This window comes from Olea europaea, chromosome 8, assembly GCF_002742605.1.
Source record: "Olea europaea var. sylvestris chromosome 8, O_europaea_v1, whole genome shotgun sequence".
In the NCBI taxonomy this organism is placed as follows: domain Eukaryota; kingdom Viridiplantae; phylum Streptophyta; class Magnoliopsida; order Lamiales; family Oleaceae; genus Olea; species Olea europaea.
Window position 1 is genome coordinate 18,186,144 of NC_036244.1, and position 6,454 is coordinate 18,192,597.

At 32.9% G+C, this 6,454-nt stretch overlaps 1 long non-coding RNA gene across 2 annotated transcripts; it reads right to left on the bottom strand.

The window, feature by feature from the left end:
* Positions 1-4,328: 4,328 nt before the first annotated feature.
* Positions 4,329-6,400, bottom strand: LOC111399056. Of its 2 annotated transcripts, none has more exons than XR_002703513.1 (3): positions 6,218-6,400; positions 5,397-5,501; positions 4,329-4,684 (listed from the first exon to the last, which is right to left on the bottom strand). It is a non-coding gene; the product is annotated as an uncharacterized LOC111399056 (long non-coding RNA). The 2 variants fall into 2 exon arrangements; XR_002703512.1 differs by having other exon boundaries at positions 4,329-4,915.
* Between the last annotated feature and the right edge of the window lie 54 nt (positions 6,401-6,454).

A 6,454-nucleotide genomic window follows, 5' to 3' on the forward strand; every position in this document is an offset into this window, starting at 1 on the left:
TGTGAATCTTATAAGAGATGAAATGATATATTTGACCATATATGGTTGGGTATTGGATCAATTTGTGAATTCATTAATGTCAATTTAGTTCTTCACACACACACATCGATTTTGCATTGGAAAAGTGGATATTAGTTTGGTATTATCACTTTGAAGCAGTTTGTAGAGTTAATGTCGTGATTTCAAATAATGAGCTAAAAAGCTAAACGGTCCAACCAAATATTTCTGCATGCTTGTGTGTTTGTTGTTATTTATGTTACAGTTTTGTTCGAGAACAGACAAAGGTTTATGTTTGGGGGTATTTGATAAGTACAATTTGTTTATTTATTTATGCTACATTATTAAACTTTTTAAGTCGTCAATTTATTAATTTTTATCTAACCTAGGTTAACTTTCATTGTGTTTTTAGTGATGGACTAGTTTGAAGCATTTGGAAAAAGATAAAGAACTAATTGGCCATTCGATGAGAAGTTTGGAGATCAAATTTCATAGTTTGAAAGTTGAGGAATTGGAAGAGAATTGGAGTTCTTTTGTTAATCAAATGGGGGTTGATTTTATATATTAACACATACAGAAGCCGGCAACTCGGAGAGTGGAATTAAAAGAAACATACAGCTAACTTGGACTCTAAGAAACAAATAAAAGTGGGCTGTTGGGCTGTTCCTTAAGATATATATACACACACAGAGAGATATATTACAGAGAGAGAAGAAGAAAAAAACCTAGGGAGAAGTTGATTGTCGGCTGGGAATAAAATTGGAAGAGAGAATAACCTATAGAAGGAGAAAAGGGCAGCCAAATTGGGAAAATATATACACATGTAACCGGGCTGCTTTTGAGGAGAAATAGAGTTACTGTTGGGAAGTAATATTCGGTTGATTTGGGATATCTTCTTGGAGATTATTACTTGCGAACTGAGGAAGACGGCAGAAAAAACAAGAGGAAAAGACTGCTGGAAGAGAAGAAAAATAGGGCTGCCAATTGGTTGAAATTATACATACAACTGTGTGGCTTTGGTTGATTTTTACATATATACACAACACCCATAATTGGCAGGCAGAAGAAGACAAATGAGCAATTGAATTGAATTGTTATATATATATATATATATATATACGGGCTTCCAGCTGGAATTGAAGCAGAATTCGAGAATAATTTTGGAATTAATTACGTTTCGTCAAATTTCGGTGATGTCTTTCCACTTTTATTTGTTTGATTCCAATAATATGTTGGGAAGTAATATTGGGTTGAATTGGGATATCTTTTTGGAGATTATTAATCGCCAACTGAGGAAGACGACAGAAAAAAAACTAGAGGAAAAGATTGCTGGGAGACGAGAAAAATAGGGCTGCCAATTGGTTGAAATTACACATACAACTGCATGGCTTTGGCTTATTTTTACATATATACACAACAGCCNATGTTAGGCTAATTCGATTCATGTATTGGATGGATCACAAAATTGTTTAATTCTTAGTTTTAATTCGAGACCCATGTTTTTATGTTAATTCTTGTGTTATGATTCCATTAATATGCCTATTTACATTGTTTTAATGTTTGTGCACCATTAGGACAATAAGTTGCTTATTCATTATGTTGAAAAACTCACGATAGGTAGAACACTATTATTGAGACACTCGGGCAATAAATGTTAGGAATAATATTTACGACGTGTGCGGTCATGTGTGATAATCATAAATGTCAATGCATGTTTGTCATATGAATTCGGACTAGGAATATGATTGTTTCGTGGTAAACATAGGTTTATTATATCTTGGGAAAGAATAATAAATAATAGTGGAATTATCGACCGTCGCAATTGCATGAATTGAGATAATTATTACTGGTTGAGAATTAGAACTAAGAATTGATCAAATGGCGTCGGATTTCCAATACGTTCGCACATTTGATTTTTAAACCAACTTTCATTGTTGTCACAAGTTTTAATTATAAAAATTATTTAGCTATTCATTCGATCGTCTTTTAGTTACAAGCACGAATTTAAATATATTAAATATACTAGAATTAATCCTTAAATTAATCCTTATTTCATGTGGGACGATAACTTTCTCATCACGATTATTACTTGTACAACGAACCCATATGCTTGCGAGATTTTGACGAACATTTACCAAATCCAGTGGAGCCATCAATCCACGCCACATTACGAACAGAAGCTACAACTCCTACAACACCTACAAAATAAACCCATGACAAAATCTTCTATTTTGGCAAGTTGAATTGTGCAAATCTTTCCCCTCCAGAAAATCTAGTATTTTTGCTAATTGGGTTCTGAAAGGCCTACTTTCAATGGGTTTGAGGTAAGATGAAGAAAACAAATGGGTTTTGAAGTTAGTTCAGAAAAACGAATTCTGGGTTTTGGCAGATTAAGTTGGGGGGAAAGAGGATGGAACGGTAGAAGAGAAATTGTCATTTTGTCAGGCTCAAAGTGTCAATGGAATGTGGTGTGTGCTTACATATTTGCTTGTACAGTGGGTGAATGTTCTTCAGTGCCTGGTTAAGGCCGCACATTGGTCAAAAGTTTCAGTGAAGCAATTGGTCCGTGACAAGACTCCACATGCTGGGCTCCTCTGCACAATGTAATCTCAGAAAATTTACCCATATTAAGAAGTTTCATGACAGCAGGTTTCAAATGACCAAACGAACTCAAATCTAATTTACTCACCATTTGCATGCATCTCAACTATACATATAGAACTGGAACAATACCATTTGTCTTGTTCTGTGATTTGAATTTGGGGAATTCACATAAACGTAATTAAAATTGAAAATGTATAAAAAAATTTCATTTGCACCAAGTTCTTTCAAAAATGTCACTTTTTTTCTACGAAATATCCATTTTACCCCTTGTGACACCTTTTTAGAACAATAAATGCTTCATTTGAATGCAATTAATGGGTGTGATGTGATGATTTGTTTTATTTATTTTAAACATTTAAGATGTTAATATTATATTATATAATACTTTTTATTGTTAAAAAAGGGGTGAAAACTTCAAAAAAAAAAAAAAAAAAACACTCAAACACCTATAAATACAAACCTTCCATTCTTCTTCATTATTTTCATTCCATCATCAACAAAAAAAAGTCATTGATCAATCTCAATAGTGAGCTACTAGAAAAATTATTTTTTCATGTCATAGTTTACTACTTTAAATGTTTAATACGACACGGTCATATTTAATTGAACTTTTTGAATCTCTTATTCATTGATGTGTTTTATTTTTGATATATTTTTTAAGGGAAAAAAAATACCAACATCCTCTAGAAAATGTGAAAGATTCCATATTTAATGAAGCATTGAATTATTCATTCTTTATTTGTGTGAAGATATTGTGATGTTATAGTTGAGAATTGATTATCACCATTAATGTTTTCAATAATTTTTTCCAAAAAATCAAACACATGTTTTAAACTTTCCTGAAAATTATGACGATTCAACTGTCGAAGAGTATCTTTGAAATCGTCGGATTAGACATTTTAATTGTTGAACTTGACATTTAGTAACTGTCGGGATTGACAATTTAATTGTCAATTTCGATACCTAAAAACTGTTGTCACCATTTCCCCTTTTAGTACTACATGGATCTACATGTTGACATATGGAATGTACAAAACATGTCGAAAAATTTAAATTGTTGATTCTTTGAAAACGCATAAAAGGCCCTACAACTCTATGCTTGATCAAAATAATTCAACATACTGCTTCAAAACCTTCTATCACAATCCGCTCAAAATGATAATTTTAATCCCCACCAACTAAATTGTAGTTTGTAAATTATAAATAGTAGACTCAAGTGACTCATAAATGATAAATACCACTAATATTAAAAAGTATTATTACGGAAATGTAGATTAAAAATAACAGGGATGAACAGAGAATTGGCAAAGGCTCGATCAGTTTCAATGTTTCGTTTCTTTTCGTGGACAACCTCATTATGTCGGCGTAATGCAATTGATGAAACAGTTTGCATGTGTGAGAACTTGAAAGTCTCTCAATGCTTATGAAGTGTTTTATGTGTAATCGACAACAACAACATGCTATTTATAATCACCTTGAAGAGAGGAAGCAATTATGGTCATTTACTACCTAACCACCAAGTCCAATCTCGTCTAAATTTAGTTGGTATGATGCTTCAATACAATAACTATACCTTTATCCCTATTTCCCCATAATTACTAGGATATTGTGACTCTTAAATCATGTGAACAATGGACTCAAATTTCCTGCAACTCACATTATGCTTTGTAAATTAGTTGTAATATGGTTGTCATGACTTTGACATAATTATAAAAGTGGCTCATCTCTTAACCCAATAAAAAAATAAACTCACATTAACGTCCTTGTAAATACACGAATTTTGTAAGGACATTTTAGTACTTTTTTCCCTAATGTACACAAGCGTTTCTCATAATCGGTACATTACCAACATGTGACTCTTAAATCATATATTTGAATACCAACTGTTGAATGAGCTAGGCAAAGATCTGTATGTCAAGTACCTCGGCCAGGAAGCCTAGGCAGGAGTTTCGAAAGTCCTCACACTGTCGGCTGTCAAAGGCCTCCATTAGATCATGATGAAACATACTTCAAGTTGCTCCATTGTAAAATGTAAGCCCGTAGCAGGCATTTCTCGGAACGAGGAATTCAAACTCCATTTCTCCTACAAGGTACAGCGAGAAAAACACGGATTAGATCATGATGAAACATAGAAATATAACATGTAATAAATCGAACTCTTGCCTGTAGTGAGGTGAACTGTTGAGAAAAACTGACATTAATCGTTGGTATGGACAGTTCATTTGTTGATACCGACGGTTAATCTTGACATATGGAAGCTCTAAGGGCCTCTCGAGTAAGGTAGAGACATCAATAGATCATTATCTAGAGTACTCTGAAGCCAATTTACAAGCAATAATTTGGAAAGACATTCCACTAAAAGGAGCGGAATTATACATTGGCAAGAAATGTATTAGTTGGCTATTTTATCTTTTCAGTAATTGAATTTGCACCTAATAACAAGCTTACATCTTTGAGTCTTCAGAAAATACTGGAGCATGTTTAACACACATAAAGATATGTGTTAATCCTTGCCAACATGCTATTGTTTTATTAAATCATTGTAGTAGGTATTGACAGGAGTTGGAATACGAGCTGAAATCTCAATGAAAGAATCAACTCTTATTGCCGATAAACTATTATTTCCCCGAAGGCAGTATGGCAAGGATTCAAACGTAGGGCCATCCAATGGAAGTATAATGCAGTTAGTAATAGAGGTGAAGCATTTTCCTTCTCATTGGTGCTTCTGCTCCTTTCTTTTTAGTTCAATATTAGATGAAAGCCCTTATGAATCAAAAGAAAGTTTAAATACTTACATTTAGGCCACAACTCTCCAATTATCTTCAGGTTTTGAGTTGCCGTACAACTGAGGGAAAAATGAGAGTCTTACTATCAATGTGGATGATGAAATTACTACCCACCTACAAAAGACGTTAGTCGCTTAATATCTTGCAATTAGACTATGCTAAACATCACTCTCACGGCTAAACTGAGTCTCATAGATAATGTGTAAAAAAAAGAGATAGTTAACAAGAAAATCAGAAGGAAAAGTAGTCTAACAAAAATGCTTAAAATAACAAATAAAAACAGAAGGATTTAGGAAAAAGGGAGATATAAAGGGTTATGATTTTCAACTCCCTTCCAATTATACAAACTTTTGACATGCAAGAACCTTAATACTATGCTAGATATATTCTTTCCAGCAGAAGTAGTGAACTTTAAGAAAAATGATAATAATATAAATCATATATATTAGCGAAATTGTGATAAGTGTCTAGCACTGAAATCAGGGCACAAACTGGAAGATTATGCTCCCTTGAATCAGACAAATCAGGCTGTGCAAAGAAGGAGCAAGAGAACAATAATTAGGGGTTTTGAAATCTTGCCACAGCTATGGGTTTATGCTCTTCTTTTGTTTAACTGTCAACAATTTTCCAATCAATCAAAATAAATAGCTAAAAATGAAGCAATTAGATGTTCTTAATTATTTGAAAGAAATTGAGAATCGAAAAGTAAATTGAAAAAAATAATAATAATAACCAAAAAGCATGCTAGAATCTACGATGTCTATAATGGTGAAATCAAGAAATGCATATTCATCAACATAGATATAGATTGAGAATAATTAAAGAATGACCTTGGCATGGGTTTCCCAATTGAACTCCGGCATCGGTAGATCATCTCTACCGTTCTCTCCTTCTGCACACCCACGGATCACCTATAGAACCCAATTACCTTTCTTCTTTCTAAGCTCTTAGGGTTTGGTTTGGATTGGTTGTAGAGAAATCCCAAAGAAGAAATATATATATATATATATATATTTAAATTTTTTTTTTTTACTATTTTCCATCTAGTCAAATCAATTTTTAATGAA